Source organism: Nerophis ophidion, linkage group LG01, assembly GCF_033978795.1.
Source record: "Nerophis ophidion isolate RoL-2023_Sa linkage group LG01, RoL_Noph_v1.0, whole genome shotgun sequence".
NCBI lineage: Eukaryota > Metazoa > Chordata > Actinopteri > Syngnathiformes > Syngnathidae > Nerophis > Nerophis ophidion.
In genome coordinates, this window is record NC_084611.1 from 47,572,706 (window position 1) to 47,592,210 (window position 19,505).

At 37.3% G+C, this 19,505-nt stretch overlaps 1 protein-coding gene across 16 annotated transcripts in view; it reads right to left on the reverse strand.

Moving 5' to 3' along the window:
* Window positions 1-19,505, reverse strand: part of adgrl3.1 (adhesion G protein-coupled receptor L3.1) — a 315,009-nt gene that overhangs the window by 258,334 nt on the left and 37,170 nt on the right. The window lies entirely within an intron of this gene.

Genomic DNA, 19,505 nt, shown 5'->3' on the forward strand with positions numbered 1-19,505 from the left:
TCGACTTCTTTACCAGTTCTGCTCCATCGTTTTCCAGGTTTTCATTTTGTGATTTCGACACTCCAATACTATGTAAATACAGACAGAGGTTGCTGGAATATACAGTGGAACTTCTTGTAAATGTAAAACTCTATATCATGTTGAAGCAGTGTATGTTCAGTAATTTATATTGTTCAACTTCAAATGTTCTCTGAACATTTATTTCTATCATTGTTATTTCACTATGGGATGTATGAAGTGTAGCTTATCACTTGAGATGCCTCGTTGGAGGTAACTTACATAGCTTCTAGCAAGGTGGTTGTGCCTTTGAATGCGGCATTTATAGCTATATTTCCGTAAATCAGTGACGTAACAGTAGTTTAATAAATACTAACTCGTCTGTGTTAAAGTAATTTAAATACCAAAACAAAAACAATAAATGGTATTACTTACTTGCAGTTGTTATTCCTTCAGTGCCGAATTGTTTCTTCAAGTCACATCCGCCCACTAAATGCGCATGCGTGTTTTTCAGGTAGAGCAAATATGTTTGGACAGATTCATGGGGCGCCGTGCCAAATCTCACGAGAGTGCTGTTGAGATCCACATCTCAGAAATTAAAAAAATTGATTTTCTCCTTATATGACCATCTGAAAATAGCCATTTTTGGCTATGAGTAATTTTCAAAGGAAGGCAATTTAGAAAATTTACGCTTTCTATCAGACAGCGGCGGACATGACGCGTTGTTTACCATCAGTTAACGTCAGAAGAAGAAGAGGCGGGGAAACAGTAGGTGGCGTAACATTTGAACGTTGTCTGTGTGCCTACCTTAAACTAAAACGAGGAAAAAGAAGAAAGAGAAGAAGAAGCGGGAAAAATTTGGGGGGAAACGACGGTCGCAGCGCTTGCGACATGAGACTTGGATAGGTAAGTATGCTAATATTTTTTAGTTGGTCAACCATGTAATGTTGTGAAATGAAAATATTTAACTGTTGTGACAACGGAGTGGTCCTTTGGCAGGCTGCGGTAACGCTAATGGCGTCTGCCCAACAAGTAATGTTAGAATACATAATGACCTTCACAGTTGGATTCCACAGTGCATATTAATTTGGGGGGCTTAACTTAAAAATGTTTTATAATACTGTTGTAGGTAAAGTGACAATCGACAAAGGAGGTCCGGGTTGCATTTTATTGGTAAGGCTGGCTATTTGCAATAAATAAGAGATTACATCCAAAAGTATTCAATGATTAACCAATTTGCCCCGCCATTTTGAAAGCAGCAGTATATTTGCTTACTCGGTGGCAGTGGCCGAGTATGTTTTGTATAATGCAATCAATTGTATAAACTGCATATATGTAGGAAAATAAAGTAGGTATGTGTGTAAAATGTTAAACATTCACAAAATGAAACCGGTATTATCAGACAGGTCTTGTTAAGACTAGCAACATGATATAAGAATAGTTTTCCGGTGATACATGTTTAAAAACTTATGATTGTTTTAAACTGGTCAAAATGCACTAATTATGGTCAACCTCTTCAATACAAAGTCATTGGGTCTCGAGATTATATTCATGACCTTTTTGTTAAAAATACTATAACTTTCTTAATATATACCCCATTACAAAAAGGTGCCATCAGGCCCACCGCACCTCAAAATAGATACGAATTAAAATTAGAATTGAACTGTCTGGGTTAAGATTTTTTTTTACTATAGCCAGAACGATCATAAACAATCATTTTGTTTACTTGTGTTTAACGGAAGTTAAATATGATTCACCCTAAAAGTTAACATCCATATCGAGTGACCCCATATATGGCAAAGTGGACTACGGTTAAGCCAAATTGCAGTACATGTAGCTAAAAAACTGGAAAAAGGACTTTATTAGTTTGTGTAGTATTTAAAGAACAGCTGAGAATGCCACCTTGGGAAAGTCGCCCCAAGGAAGTCAGGTATCAGTACCCTAATTGTAATGAGGCCACACACCTCTAAGACAGCGATGGGCAAGCTCATCCTACTGCATCTGCTTTAAAATGCAAATAGGGATGGGGAGAGGGAATAATCATAACATTGATGTCCAAATGAGATGACAAATACCAGTCCAATTTTTTATACTCAAATAAACAATTTTAAACACTTTCTCTTTTGCACTCTCTCTTTCAGATTGTTTGGCATTCATCAGATGGGAGGACGGTTATTCCGGCAAAATCTTTACAGGAGCACACATTTTGTCAAGAGATGAAGCTCCTGTGCAGATCTTAGATCTTAAAACAGGAGATTCTGTTTTAGCAAAGTGGTCAGATGGTAAATTTTATAGGGCAACTGTTGAATATATTTTAGGAAAAGATCAGACTCAGTCACCAAAAGGCTGCCAAACTCCACAGGAGACATTTTTAAATATGTTGGAAGCCAGTGAACCATCACACTCAACATCAGGGTCTGACACCATTACAGTAGATCAGAACCCACCGTCTGAACATGATATTACAGCGCTGAATCGATCAAGTGACGGGGGACTTGTAACAGGCGGCAACACTGCCTATGGGTAAGCTTGACATTTATTACCTCATGCCTCTGGGTCTACAAGTTCAAAATGTTTAATCTTTAGCAAATTTAGTGAATTTCGAAACCAAAAAAACAGCATTAATTTAAACATTATTTTATTTGCCATCAAATAATTGTTTCAGTAAATAGAATGCAAATGACAAATACAAATATTTGATGTATTAAATTGCCCAAAACCCAACATCTGTATCCAGTCTGATTTCAGGATTAAAAGTTCTGAACTTGTGGACCCTGAAAACAGTTTTTTGCCATCATTTTATTACTTTTTAGTTATGGTCAAAAGATTCATAGAGTGTAAATATCCACTCTACAATCTCATGTGTCAAAACTACCGAGTAACAAAATGAACATTTCATGTCATGGTTACAATTGTTATCACAGTATTGATGAATGGGCTCAAGAAGTACTTGAACACACACTGCAATCTTATAAACAAGTTTTATTGAGAAAAATTTACACAATATATACTTTCTTAACAGTTTTTAAACATTCAGTTTCACGTCAAAATATAAATACCGTTTTTTTTTCAATTAAATATAAATAAGAATATGAAAAATATAAATACAAGTAGTGTAAGGATGGGAGTTCAAGGATGAGTGTCAAAAAACAGAGCTAACTTCTTATCAGCAATCAAGTATTAACTAAACACTTGTAGGTTCTCAGAGCAACACTCATCGGAAATGTGCCCTGTAAAAACCTGTCCGACCGGAGCTTTCAACAATAACAAAAATTCCATGGATGAAACTAAGTAAACAATATCAAAAAAATAGGATCCAAACTAAATTTGTGGAACGCTCTCCTTGGCTGCAGGTACTTGCTGTTGCTCTTGCCTAAACACCGCACTGAATTTCAGGACAGGGAAACCAAAACAAGCTTGGCTTGCTAGTTAGCATAATTATCATCATCGAGCTAGCTTACTTGTTTTTGATACTGTTACATGATTGGCTGTTGGCGTGTCCCTTCCATTGCACAGTAAATACTGTTAACTGATTGTCTGTTGTAGCATGTCACTTCCATTGCTCAGTGACACTTCCTGTTTTCTGTTTACTGGGTTCCCAAAGCGCCAGTGACCTCATGCAGCGAATCATGCTGGCTCGAATATTTTATCGAAAGCATTTAATATTGATATGATTATGTGTCTATCACGATGTATAGTTATTGTTTTATTGGCCCAGTGCTATCTAGTATTGATTCTTAAAAAATATTTTCGGGGCTTTTGTCGGAGCCCTACATGCGAATGGAAATGTTCCTCTTTTTTGTGAATTTTCCTCCTCTGTTGTCAAAGGGTGCTCACATGCCCGTGCTTCTTTTGTGGAGAAAGGAGGTAGGGCGGAAATCTCAATAAGCAATAGTTTAAAAAAAACATATTTAAACCAAATGTAAGTACTGGTTTGACAGTTTATATTAAATGGACATTTCATAAATAATCCTGAGGTATATAAAGTAATAACTTTTTCGTGATAGTCAATGTTATGTATAACTTAATATTAAAAAATATTAAGTTATTGAGTTGTTTATTTCCTTGCAGTCAAGATGATTTCATCTTCAGTACTGGTCCAGTTCCTTTGTCTTTGATGTGAAATGTTTTTGTTAAGGAGTACTGTACAGAACAATTATAGATATAGTCAATTTTGGTCATGGTACATTTATTTTCATTATTGGTACCGTCCATCATAGAATGAGGAGAACAAATCATTTATACACTGCTCATTTTGTAGTTCGAGGTCTGTTACTTATATTATAATTTTTAATAATATCATTATAGGCACACTTCAATTGTAAGTGATAGAATCCAAAACAAAAATCCGTAAAATCACATTGTATGAATTTTTAAAAAGTAATTAATTTGCATCTTATTGCATGAAATCCATATTTGATACTTCAGAGAAATAGAGGTTACTAGGTGATCAATTCCGTGGAGAAAAAAAAATGCAAGTTACTTGAAAATAATACAATGTGTGATTTTTTGTTTGGTTTTAGATTTTACTGAACCGCCAGTCTATTAAATACTTGTTCTGCTCACTGCACATAGACTAAGGTCCACTTTGGCTGCTGCAGGTTAAAATATACCGTAGGTCATTTCAGTAATTTTTTTTTTTTAGTTCAGTATTTCTCATCTCTTTTGATGTTGTATATACATATATGGACAAATTGGGTTTATAGAATTGTAATCTATGGTTCAATGAAATTTCATGATAGGTTTACCAGAGAGGGAACCATTGGTCCATCACCCTACAGCGGCAATACAGCCATCCCATCACTGTATGGCCTCCACATCAATTGTCAATTTCCTTACGGAGGCCATATATCTAGCCTTTCACCATATGGCAGGGGTGTCCAAAGTGCGGCTCGGGGGCCATTTGGGGCCCACAGGTCATTCTTTAACGGCACATTTTAAAAATACAATTGAAAAAAATAAAAAGTGATAAAAAGTGCAAACAGGTGAAATTTAACAAGAAAATGTTGCAATGCTTTAATAACACAAAGCTGCCATGGAGGGTGTTTCTTTTAAAAAAAAAAAAAAAAAATCTAAATCAATGTCATTTTGAATTATTGACCTATTCAAGGCTTCAATTACGTCACATTAAATATTCCACTTTAAGATATTTTTGGGGGAAAGTGTTGCATATTTTGTGTTTTTGCCATATAAAAAACTGAGCTGTTTTTTTTTAAAGAAGGGCCTAAAACAAACAAACAAAAAACATAAACGACAATAAAACTTCTAAAATTGACGGATATATCTGAAGTTGATCTCAAGATTATTGTGCTAAAAGTAAACAGTAAAAAAAAATGTATTATTTATTTTTCAACACTTTAATGTGTGTTACACTTTTGGATCCCCAATTATTTTAGTGTGATTTGTTTTTAAGTGTCATTGCTCAAAAAATAATATTGAATCAAAATCCAAAATTAAGGCTCCAATTATATAATCTCAAATATTCCACCTAAAAAAGTTATTGGATGAATTTATTGCATATTTTGTTTTTTCCTTTTTTTTTTCCTAATATTGATCTAGAGATTTAAAACATGAATAATGAAAATAATAATAATACTGAATAATGACACATTATTAATTTTTTTTTTGACCAAAACCCTTTGGGGTCCCCGGGATCATAACAGAGTGGAGGCCTGAATGTATATTTTTTTATACATATATTGTATTGGTTTTTAAAATATGAAAATGGCCCCCGCTTGCTTTGAATTTTCAGTGTGCGGCGCGGCCCTCAGTGGAAAAAGTTTGGACACCCCTGCCCGATTTTTTATTTTAATTTAAGTACCTAATGCTAATTTATTCATGATGTAATTGTTTTGTTTACTTAAACTTGTGTTTGGGCCTTGAACACATTATTTTCTCATTCTGGTATTGTTTGTGCTATTTTTTCCCTTTCAGATACGGGTCAAGTCAGAGTACTTCAAACTCTCTGCGACCTCGTTGGAGACAAATACAGCGACGGCCCTCCTCAACAATCGGACCAGCAAGAGCTCTTTCCTGAGAGCGGCGTATTCATATCATCGTTACGCCTTGCTGCCATGAGACATGCTTCAAAGCCCAAATGTATGCGTTTATTCCACGCACTTTTTGACCTCTTTTTTTACAGTAGAGGAGTGTCCCTTTTGGTCGCCCTGAAAACAAACCTGCAGGAACACGAAAGCGCATCCTTGACCGGAAAAAAGTTGAAGGAATCCTAAGTAAGTTTTCCCAAACTGAGGGTGTTTTCAGGCCAAAATTGGGTAACAATAATTAAATAGAAGTTCAATATGAGAAATGTTGATCCCTTATCATTTGCAGCACACTGGAAGCATAACTGAATGTTACATAATTACAATTTGTGATTGACTAAAAACTAGCGTTATGATGAGCAATATAGTGTTATGTCCATCAACTTGAAGTGTGGTTGTGTGTATTAATGATTTTGCGTAAAATGAAGGCTTTAAACGGCAATAAAAAAATTAAATGCATTGCCTAGAGGCATTTAAAAAATGTAATACGATTGTAGGACATGGCGGACAGTCAATATGTCAAACGGTAAATGAAAATTAACATAAGAAGGTTACGGTCATCGAAATTGTTAGTCTGTCCGTGTGTTTCTTTTTTTAACTGCGGCTGTCAAACTGCATACAAGAGGTATTGTAAGGTGGGAACACGACAAAAACACTGCTTCAATAAAGCAAAATGAAACTGCTATGGGGGCATAAACTTTTCCATTCTTTGGTCACTGTACGCGTGTAGTCCTTAACTGTGACACCATGTCAGGATACTGGAGAAGCTGAGCTTTTTTCATACACTGAGACGTTTATTTCAATCATCTCCACTTAGACACATATGAGCTAACTTGCCTAACATTAGCAACTGTTGTGACGCAAGTGCCTCAAGTGATCTACGCTAGCCTAGGATGGACAAACAATGCAATTTTCACAGCAGACCACAACTCTTTTATTCTCTGACATTCCCACAATAAATGAATACAAGTTCCTTCAGCTGCTGGACACTTGATACATACTTGCTATTTACTGTAAACATTTTACACAACAGAGAAGGTGTAAAATACAATAAATTCAATATGTTTAATTGCCATAGCTTTATTTTCAAATGCATCTTATTGGCATTTTTACCAATATTGTTCTGTATTTTTCTAAAATGTTTAAATCGATCATCCATTTCCAAACACATGCATAATTTGCAATCCTGGTATGATGTTCATTTATTATTCCATAAAACCTTTTAATTATTTTAAAACAAATTGTATCCTGATTAAAAATGGTATCCTCCAGTTTGTGGCTATTATAAGTCATATTTTCAGAGAATATATATATATACTTACAGCATGTTTCAAAAAGACACAACTAAATAAATGGCTGATGGGTATATTATAACGATCATCTGATGCAGAATGGGATGTTTGTTTAGAGGGTTTAAGTGCAGGTCTCCTTTAATATTTTTGATAGTCAGAACCTTTTAATTAGCAATTGTCTACGGCCATGCACACAGTCAAAACACCAGATGCTCCTCCACAAAAATAAATAAATAAAAATACATTCTCCAATTAAACAGCTTTGTAAGCCAATTCTAATACACTAGATAGTAACAGTTAATGTAAACTTCTAATACACTAGATAGTAACAGTTAATGTAAACTTTTCAACTAATTAACTTGTCTAATGCTTGTAACTGTGTGTATACAGATAATTGTAAGCTTTTGACTATATATATAAAAAAAAAAAACTATGCAGTCGCACATGGGAATTACATTTTTTGAAGTACCAAAAAAATGGCATTAAAAAGCATTACATTTGAATTTGCATTATTATAGATTTGATACCTGTAGAAACTGATGTGGGACAAAATTACGAATGGCTGATTATTATGTTCTTGCCTTGCAGCGTATGTCCTGAAATGCGGTACCCTTCCTGATTGGGACAATATTGAGGAGGCCAAGCTCAAGAAAGCTTTGGTAAACAAATGTCGGGCCAGAACCGGTTTTAAGTAGGCCCTTGTACCTGTCAAGTTCATTCTATGGTAGGATGTTTCCTTGGTAAACATGTTAAATATTTTGGTCTAAGTTTGCGCAGTATATATTGTAAAAAATTGCCCTATGATGTAGCTTTTAGTACCACGTTATTCTGTGATAATGCATATTTAGGTGTGCTGTGTCAAACAAATTTGGCACTGATGCAACCTCACTAACAAGCTAGCGGCTAATATCCCTTCACAGTGCAATGTTTTTTCCAAATAAAAAAAATAACTCAACCGGAAATGACGCAGTATGTTACTGCTTACATAATCAGGTATATTAGTAGCTTTTGTAACCAATTTAAAAAATGTTCAATGATCATTTGTGTGCCAAATGTTATATTGTTATCGCAGGAGGCTGTTCTATTGTTTACAACAGTGTTTCTTAATCATAGGGCTAGGGCCCACTGTTTGGCTGCGAGTACCCCTTGGAAGCCGCCAATAAATATCTGTTTCTTAGCTGTGGTCCGTCCATATGGGCAGCAATGGTACTCGGTTGTAATACACTTTAGTAGTGTAAGATGACTAAATCAGTGTTTATATTTCAGTTGGCCCCAGACCCCTGTGTAGTGGAAAAGTTGGTCGTGCCCCAAGGTAAAAATGTTAAGTATCCCTGGTTTTCAATGTGTGATTATTTTTTGTATGTAGACCAGTTCCAGACAGCACGGTTACAATTTTATAAATGTATTTCAGTTTTTGCTTGGAATATTTCAAAAAATGGAAATTTTGTCATTTACTCACCCTCTTACTGAGATGAAGTCAAGTGTTGTTTTAACTAAGGTACATGGTTTGCTCAACAAGGAGTTAAAAAACTACACCTGACTTTTTCACAATAACAAAGTGAGTACTTAAGGTCAAATTCATTTATTTTTGTATTTGTTTTATTTTTTGTATATTGTTTTCTATCTTGTTTTAAGTATTGTGAATGTCAATATGTACATTATGTATGTACTAATTAACTACATTTACATTTTTGGATTTAATCTATTTTTATATTATATTTTGCATTTTTGTGTAGCCAAATAAAGTGATACACCTTTCAATATTTGAGTGTTTGTTTAGTGTTATTTCTAATTAAGTCAGATAATGAATATTTAAATTGCACTCTCAATTTGTTCTCATGATTCTCAAATTTGAGATATGATAAGACATTTAAGAGAAATAATAAAGACATGAAAAAGACATACATAAGATCTCTTTTATTGCTCATACATCTCATTTCTTTCTCTTTTTATTATCCTTCAAAATAAATGAGACATAATTGAGATCAATGGCATTCATATATGAGCTCTCTTCAGTGTATCCCACTTCTCAAATATTCCTCAAATGGTTTTCTCAACTCAACCTCCTTTGTCTCAGTGATGTCTTGTCTCTTTTTAGCTTATTTATTGCTCCTAAGGGACCCTTAGGAGCAATAAAAGAGAAACAATTGATCACAGAATTAGAGAGATATGAGAAGCTCAAAATGTTCTCAAGATACGAGATTAAGTAACAGATGAGCAAGCAAATTTTTGCTATGGGTAGTACACCCTAGTTGAGTCAGACCGTAGGCAGGTGTTGCAAAAAGACTTATCAAAGATCATCCATAACAGTGGTTCTCAACCTTTTTTCAGTGATGTACCCCCTGTGAACATTGTTTTAATTCAAGTACCCCCTAATCAGAGCAAAGCATTTTTGGTTGAAAAAAAGAGATAAAGAAGTCAAATACAGCACTATGTCATCAGTTCCTGATTTATTAAATTGTATAACAGTGCAAAATATTGCTCATTTGTAGTGGTCTTTCTTGAACTATTCGGAAAAAAAGATATACAAATGACTAAAACTTGTTGAAGAATAAACAAGTGATTCAATTATAAATGCAGATTTCTACACATAGAAGTAATCATTAACTTAAAGTGCCCTCTTTGGGGATTGTAATAGAGATCCATCTGGTTTCAACTTCATTCTAAACATTTCAACACAAAAAAAGAAATATTTAACATCAATATTTATGGAACATGTCTACAAAAAACTCAGCTGTCAACACTGAATATTGCATTTTTGAATTTCTTTTCACAGTTTATGAACTTGCATTCATATTTTGTTGAAGTATTATTCAATAAACATATTCGTAAAGGATTTTGGAATTCTTGCTATTTTTAGAATATTTGAAAAAAAATCTCACGTACCCCTTGGCATACCTTCAAGTACCCCCAGGGGTACGCGTACCCCCATTTGAGAAGCACTGCTATATATGACAAGTTGTACAAACTTCAACGTTGTGCAGGACTTTAGAAGTCTGTTTGTGGTGGTCATTCTAGATGATGTAACTGTATTTAGTATTAATTATACAATATCATTATTTCTATCAGTAGACAGAATTGTGTGTGCGTGCGTGTGTGTGTGTGTGTGTGTGTGTGTGTGTGTGTGTGCGTGTGTGTGTGTGTGTGTGTGTGTGTGTGTGTGTGTGTGTGTGTGTGTGTCTGTCTCCATGCTATGGTGGACTGTAATTGTGCTGGCCCATCTGCTACTTCTTCAGAACAGATTTGTATCTTACAGACACTAACTGGGCAGACAACACACACACACACACACACACACACACACACACACACACACACACACAAGTTGCTGCCCCAGAGCCTTCAACTTGGACCCCGCACAATGTGTGGCCCTTCCTGACTGGCAGGCTGTGCAATATGGAGCCTATTGTTTCAGGACAAAGGCCTCACCCCTCCAGGCTAAGGTCACAATATTGAACAATAAACTGGCTTTATTGAGGCCTGCTGGCAGGGGAGGAAGTGTGTGTGTGCGTGGCGTGCGTGTGTGTGTGTGTGTGTGTGTGTGTGTGTGTGTGTGTGTGTGTGTGTGTGTGTGTGTGTGTGTGTGTGTGTGTGTGTGTGTGTGTGTGTGTGTGTGTGTGTGTGTGTGTGAGAGACAGCCAATAAAATATGTGTAAGGACTGCTAGAGTTGGAATAATGAGAATATCTTACACAAGCTGATAGACGTTCACTGGCCGCCATGTTTGCTACATGAAGATGCCAGCTATAAACCACAATAACAAACACTTTGTTTAATAATATGTGTAGATGCACCTTCTGGAAAAGGTATTGTACTGGGTGGGCCTCATTACACATCTACATGTATTCTACACTAGGTGACATTTACAGTCCAAAGTTCCACTGCAGCATATGATTGTACACAACACTATGGAAGTTCTGGAAGAAGTCAACAGAACACCATGGAACTTCTAGGATAAGTCAACACAACACCATGGAAGTTCTGGAAAAAGTCAACACAACACCATGGAAGTTCTGGAAAAAGTCAACACAACACCATGGAAGTTCTGGAAGAAGTCAACACAACACTATTGAAGTGCTGGAAGAAGTCAACACAACACCATGGAAGTTCTGGAAGATGTCAACACAACCCCATGGAAGTTCTGGAAAAAGTCAACACAACCCCATGGAAGTTCTGGAAGAAGTCAACACAACCCCATAGAAATTCGTAAATAAGTCAACACAACACCATGGAAGTTCTGGAATAAGTCAACACAACACCATGGAAGTTCTGGAAGGAGTTAACACAACCCTATGGAAGTTCTGGAAGAAGTCAACAAAACACTACAGAAGAAGTTCTGGAAGAAGTCAACACAACACCATGGAAGTTCTAGATGAAGTCATAGGAATTGTGGAAGCACCTGCCCGCCCCTGCCTGTCGTCCTTTGTCTGCCTCATTGTGTGGCTGCAATGTAAGCTTGATATCGCTGAATGAGATCTCAAAAGAGTGGTTCCTTCTCATGTGAGAAGCAGGAAGTGAAGCATGAATGGACAGGAAGTGCATTGAAAGGGGGAACCACACTCTATTAGGAAGTTAGCCCGTCTGTCCTGACATGAGATCACAACACACCTCCTCTCTCTCTTTTGTGTGTTCCCAATGGTAAAAAACTGCTAGCAAGAGGCGGCTAACAATGCAGGAATTAAGGGCTTGTCTATTCCACCTATAAAACAAATCTCTGGAAAAAAACAACCAAAAACTGCCAACATTTCTCCATTTCCTGACCTGCAGATTAACTAACTAAAGTACAGCGACATTTTTCCAGGAAGAGCTAACACCGAAGAACTACTTTTAGTAACAAGGCGCCTTGATGGCAGAGACATTGACGAGCTCGGTAAGCTTTTTTAAAGGTTGATTCTAGATCACAAATCCTGCCTCGCGCCTGCAAAGCAGAAGGTTGTGGACCTCAGCCCAGAAGTTGGTCGACTTTGAAATTCGAGTTGGGCCCGAAGACGCATAAGGTGCTTGTTTCTTCCTAGCATTTTTATTTTCACGATACATTACTGCTAACTACCTGTTTACTCTACTCTTTACTTTACTGCTAACCACATGTTTACTATACTCTTTACTTTACTGCTAACCAGCTATTTACTTTACTGCTAACCACCTGTTTACTTTACTTTTTACTTCACTGCTAACCAGCTATTTACCTTACTGCTAACCACCTGTTTACTCTACTCTTTACTTTACAGCTAACCACATGTTTACTCTACTCTTTACTTTACTGCTAACAGGCTATTTACTTTACTGCTAACCACCTGTTTACTCTACTCTTTACTTTACTGCTAACCACATGTTTACTTTATTGCTAACCACATGTTTACTATACTCTTTACTTTACTGCTAACCAGCTATTTACTTTACTGCTAACCACCTGTTTACTTTACTCTTTACTTCACTGCTAACCAGCTATTTACCTTACTGCTAACCACCTGTTTACTCTACTCTTTACTTTACTGCTAACCACATGTTTACTCTACTCTTTACTTTACTGCTAACCACCTGTTTACTCTACTCTTTACTTTACTGCTAACCACATGTTTACTTGACTGCCAACCACCTGTTTACTCTACTCTTTACTTTACTGCTAACCCATTGTTTACTTTACTGCTAACCACCTGTTTACTCTACTCTTTACTTTACTGCTAACCACATGTTTAGTTTACTGCTAACCACCTGTTTACTGTTCACTTTACTGCTAACCACCTGTTTACTCTGCTCTTTACTTTACTGCTAACCACCTGTTTACTCTACTGTTTACTTTGCTACCAACCACCTGCTTACTCTACTGTTTACTTTACTGCTAACCACCTGTTTACTGAACTGTTTACTTTACTGCTAACCACCTGTTTACTGTACTGTTTACTTTACTGCTAACCACCTGTTTACTCTACTCTTTACTTTACTGCTAACCACGTTTACTTTACTGCTAACCACCTGTTTATTCTACTGTTTACTTTACTGCTAACCACCTGTTTACTCTACTCTTTACTTTACTGCTAACCACATGTTTACTTTACTGCTAACCACCTGTTTACTCTACTCTTTACTTTACTGCTAACCACCTGTTTACTCTACTGTTTACTTTACTGCTAACCACCTGTTTACTCTACTGTTTACCTTACTACTAACCCCCTGTTTACTCTACTGTTTACTTTACTGCTAACCACCTGTTTACTGTACTGTTTACTTTACTGCTAACCACCTGTTTACTGTACTCTTTACTTTACTGCTAACCACCTGTTTACTCTACTCTTTACTTTACTGCTAATCACATGTTTACTTTACTGCTAACCACCTGTTTACTCTACACCTTACTTTACTGCTAACCACCTGTTTACTCTACTGTTTACTTTACTGCTAACCACCTGTTTACTCTACTCTTTACTTTACTGCTAACCAAATGTTTACTTTACTGCTAACCACATGTTTACTTTACTGCTAACCACCTGTTTACACTTTACTTTACTGCTAACCACCTGTTTACTGTTCACTTTACTGCTAACCACCTGTTTACTCTACTCTTTACTGCTAACCACCTGTTTACTGTTTACTTTACTGCTAACCACCTGTTTACTGTTAACTTTACTGCTAACCACCTGTTTACTCTACTGTTTACTTTATTACTAACCACCTGTTTACTGTACTGTTTACTTTACTGCTAACCACCTGTTTACTGTACTGTTTACTTTACTGCTAACCACCTGTTTACTCTACTCTTTACTTTACTGCTAACCACCTGTTTACTCTACCCTTTACTTTACTGCTAACCACCTGTTTACTCTACTGTTTACTTTACTGCTAACCACCTGTTTACTCGGTTGGTAGAGCGGCCGTGCCAGCAACTTGAGGGTTGCAGGTTCGATTCCCGCATCTGCCATCCTAGTCACTGCCGTTGTGTCCTTGGGCAAGACACTTTACCCACCTGCTCCCAGTGCCACCCACACTGGTTTAAATGTAACTTAGATATTGGGTTTCACTATGTAAAGCGCTTTGAGTCACTAGAGAAAAAGCGCTATATAAAATATAATTCACTTTACTGCTAACCACCTGTTTACTCTACTCTTTACTTTACTGCTAACCACATGTTTACTCTACTCTTTACTTTACTGTTAATCACCTGTTTACTCTTTACTTTACTGCTAATTACTTGTTTATTCTACTGTTTACTTTACTGCTAACCACATGTTTACTGTTGACTTTACTGCTAACCAAATGTTTACTGTTGACTTTACATCTAACCACCTGTTTACTCTACTGTTTACTTTACTGCAAACCACCTGTTTACTCTACTCTTTATTTTACTGCTAACCACCTGTTTACTCTACTGTTTACTTTACTGCTAACTACCTGTTTACTCTACTGTTTACTTTACTGCAAACCACCTGTTTACTCTACTCTTTACTTTACTGCTAACCACCTGTTTACTCTACTGTTTACTTTACTGCAAACCTCCTGTTTACTCTACTCTTTACTTTACTGCTAACCACCTGTTTACTCTCACACACAAAGGTGATGAGCAGGACAATAAATATGTCACATTTGCACAGCGCTAACACTAAGGGCTGCACCCAAAAAAAAAAATATATCGATTAATCGCTCGATTGTTCGATTAATGGGTCAATGTCATTTATTTTTTAATCAAACTGTTTTTTAGTAAGCAAATTCTACACATTGCACCAACAATTGCCGTCTATGAGAGATCTGAAAAGTGAATCATACAACATTTTACGTTTGCGTCATGCATGTGCAATTGTGGGGGATTTTTGCTGATGTCATCTAATTTTATTCATCTATTCGGATGCAGCTTATGCAGTAGTTTTCGTGGATGAATGAACAATAATTAACTTCTCAATAGTATATCCAATCAGGGTTGTGGTGGGAAAAAAATTATGATATATTAAAAAAAATCTTGGGGGCTTCACGGTGACAGAGGGGTTAGTGCGTCTGCCTCACAATACGAAGTTCCTGCATTCCTGGGTTCAAATCCAGGCTCGGGATCTTTCTGTGTGGAGTTTGCATGTTCTCCCCGTGAATGCGTGGGTCCCCTCCGGGTACTCCGGCTTCCTCCCACTTCCAAAGACATGCACCTGGGGATAGGTTGATTGGCAACACTAAATTGGCCCTAGTGTTTGAATGTGAGTGTGAATGTTGTCTGTCTATCTGTGTTGGCCCTGCGACTTGTCCAGGGTGTACCCCGCCTTCCACCCGATTGTAGCTGAGATAGGCGCCAGAGCCCCCCGCCACCCCAAAAGGGAATAAGCGGTAGAAAATGGATGGATGGATAGATAATGAAAATCTTTGAAAAATCACAGTTAGCTTAATTGCTGAACAGACAGAGTTTGCTTTAAGATGTGTAGTGAAGCCCTTTTTTTCCTTGCAAAGCTGCACCATGAAGTCGCGTCTACAATGTGGAGAGACACTCTAATGTTAGTGGGAAGCCAGCATGTTACAGTACAGGCACACACGTACAGTACGCTTGAAGAAGAGACTCATATGTCAACATGAAGGTGAAGTCTGTATGTGGTCACACAAAGAACTGTATCCACTCCCTGGTCAATAATTGGTCAATACGTCAATATGAAGGTATGTGGTCACACAAAGAACTGTATCTGCGTGGTCAATAAGTCCATCTATTAATTTTCTACCGCTTGTCCCTCTTGGGGTTGCGGTGGGTGCTGCAGCCTATCTCAGCTGTATTCGGGCAGAAGGCGGCTTACACCCTGGACAAGTCGCCAGCTGGAAGGTGTGATTCATCCGGACTTCATTAGAAAGTATTTGTAATGAAGCGTAGTGGTAAAGGTGAGATTTTCCAAGTCTTGCTCAGCTTGTAAACACTCTTTGAAGGGCTGAGCGGCTCCATGGGCGGATGCGGGTCTGCGTGCACTTGAAGGCCCCGCGATGCCTTCAAGCCACATGGGTAATATGAGTGATGCATGGAAGACACAGCCACCTCCTTTCTGCATGCTTTGACGGCGGCCACGGGCCCCGCTCCTTATGTTTACATGTGTACTGGTGTCACGCCTATATATCATATTCCAAATATGGCCTTAAGGAAGCTGGTGCTTTCAACATCTGCAACTCAAACATTTGTCAGCAATAATCATTACTTCAGGAGTTAACGACTAATCAATTTTTTATTACCTGGCTGAGCTCCATGTGGTTTACCTTCTGTACACTGATCTCATTCATATATACATATACGTACATATATACAGTAAAAATATATGTATATATATATATGTGTGTGTGTGTGTCTTGTATTGTGTGAGTGTGCGGCACATTGCGTGCTATTTTGTGAGATGTGATTGCATTAGCAGAGTGAGAGAACACATTTGTCGTGCCAATTAGGAAAGTTTCTGGCACAGATGCAACCCAGAGATCCCCAGAGAGAAGAATGGGTCAAATTCAGGTCTTAAAAAAAAGAGGAGTGATGCTGGCTCGAGTAGAGCAGGTGCGTGCCTACGTTCCTGACTGTGCACAGCTCAGGTGAGGCCTGTGCTGATCATGTGACTCATCATCTCTACATGAGCACACTTACACAACAATCACATTACTGTACAGCCATCACTTTGTCCTACGCTTTGAGCCCTGCAGCTTTTAAAACGGTGCGGCTAATTTATATTGTTATGTTTTCCTTACTGATGGAGGTAATGCAAATAGTTAAAAAAAAAGTACATTAATTTAAAAGGCGCCATCTTTTGGACAAGTTCACTCACTTTCAATTTAGTGCTTTCACCCAGACGTATAAGTGCCGCTCTGTCCATAACGGTTCTACTTGAAGGGATTCTTCATTCATCAGTCCAAGCAAAACATTTTTAAGTTTTACAATATAACTAAAACGATTCTTACTTACCAAAGCGTCCCATGTGTGATGTCTGTAGGAGTGTAGTTAGTATTAGCTAATATGCCAACAGCTTTTACATGTGTCTTTCTAAGTATTATTTTTGTATTGTTTCAGTTGTCCATAGTGTTTCCACGAGTATGGATCCTAAATTAATCACTCCAAGCAATGTTTTCAAGTTTTACAATATAACTAAAACAATTCTTACTTACTAAAGCGTCCCATGTGTGATGTCTGTAGGAGTGTTTTCATGCATATTTGGACCTGCGATCTTAATGTAATCAAGCTAGCGTCGTTAGCATTAGGTAATATGCCAACACCTTTTACATGTGTCTTTGTAAGTATTATTTTTGTATTGTTTCAGCCGTCCATAGTGTTTCTACTAGTATGCATCCTTAATTCATCACTCCAGGTTTTACAATATAACTAAAACAATTCTTACTTACTAAAGCGTCCCATGTGTGATGTCTATAGGAGTGTTTTCATGCATATGTGTACCTGCTATTTTAATATAATCAAGCTAGCACTGTTAGCATTAGCTAATATGCTAACACGTTTACGAGTGTCTGTGTTAGTATTATTAACTTACATTCTTTTTGTATTGTTTCACTTTCACAAATTCCTCAGCAAAAGGTCAGCGCGGAGTTATTGAGTCTGTTGAGCTGATTGGAGAGCTAGCTTGCACAGCTAGTGGGTCCATGACCATGACTTATGTTTTGTTTGATCAGCCGTTTTACTGCCGTGTTACAGACACTGTTTGGAAAAAATTAAGGTATGTAATAAACATCTACAGAATATTTCTGTGTAAATAACTCATTTCACAACGTATATATCTGCCACTTATGAATTCATGAAAATTGGTGTGTGCTCTATAGTCGGAAAAATACGGTAGTCCAGGATTTCTACAGATTTTTGCATCCCAAAATACTAAAATTTTACAGCAGCTTTTTTCTGGAAAATGCGGCAAAATCTGTAACATTGAATCAAATCATTTTTTTAGGAATTCTTTATCAATGTTTGAAGTGTTCCCCGTCATCTTCGCCTCAAAAAGTGCAGGACTTCAACAAAAAGGGGAAGGTAAGTATCGCATTGATGTTGTGCTCCTTTTCTATTCAGGCCAGGAAGTAGACAGCAGTAGAAGTCATTGTCAAACTACCGTACTCGTAATTCATCAGAATTCATGACAGCAATAACAAATGACAATTGTAGACAAATGCACCACTTAATAGATTTATTGTTGCAGGCATTCTCCATGTATGTTTAACACTTTAACTATGTGAAACCTTCCTTTATGTTGTATCACATCTGCACTCAGAGCATTTGTCAACTGTTGGGAGCCATCTATAGCGCTAATATTTATTTTAGAGATTATCATCACGCTTCAACATCTCTGCCATGTCAATGCTGTCTCTTGGAGAAATAAATGTTCAGTAAATATACACATACTTGGAAAATAGGAAGGCAAATGTTTATATAGGACATTACTTAGAAGTAGGTCTGAGCAACTCCACAGGACGTTGTTTGATTGATAAAGAGTTGACATCATAATACTTTTTGTTGTAAAGTGTTTTGATGTCAACATTTCAGATTATTTGGATTAGTGGAAATTGTTGTTTTGGTGAAAAACTGCAGGGAAGTTGCAGGCATCAAACCAACGTTCCTTCTGGGGTGCGCACCTGTGCAATTACTCACTGCTCATTCCTCCTCCAAGTCTACACCACGCACCAAATGGAATTAAACAATAAAACGCATAACAATTGTCGACACGACAGACAAAACAGTTTGTCACTCTTCAATTATTGTAACGTCTGTCCAGACGCTTTAAGGAGGACATGACTTCCAACATCACTTCATAAACACACCACCAAAACTTGGCTCAAAAAGTTTCTACTTTTTCTACTGCTCATTTTCTGCCGTACAAAGCAGACCAAAAGCAACTTTGTCAACAACACCTGCTCGCTCTTTCTCACATGCACCTACGCCTGCACATACTGTACATAAGCCACTTAGCCAGTGATGCGTTTACTGACACGCAAAAAAATGAGTAGAGTATATTAAACACAAATACACTGCGATGAGGTGGCGACTTGTCCTGGGTGTACTCCGCCTTCTGCCCGATTGTAGCTGAGATAGGCACCAGCGGCCCCCGCAACCCCAAAGGGAATAAGCGGTAGAAAATGGATGGATGGATGGAAACAGAAATACAGTACAATGCAAAAAATAGACTACATTGTAAAAAAAAAAAAAAGAGTTTATTGTAAAAAAAATGGAGTATTTTGTAGAATAAAGGTCA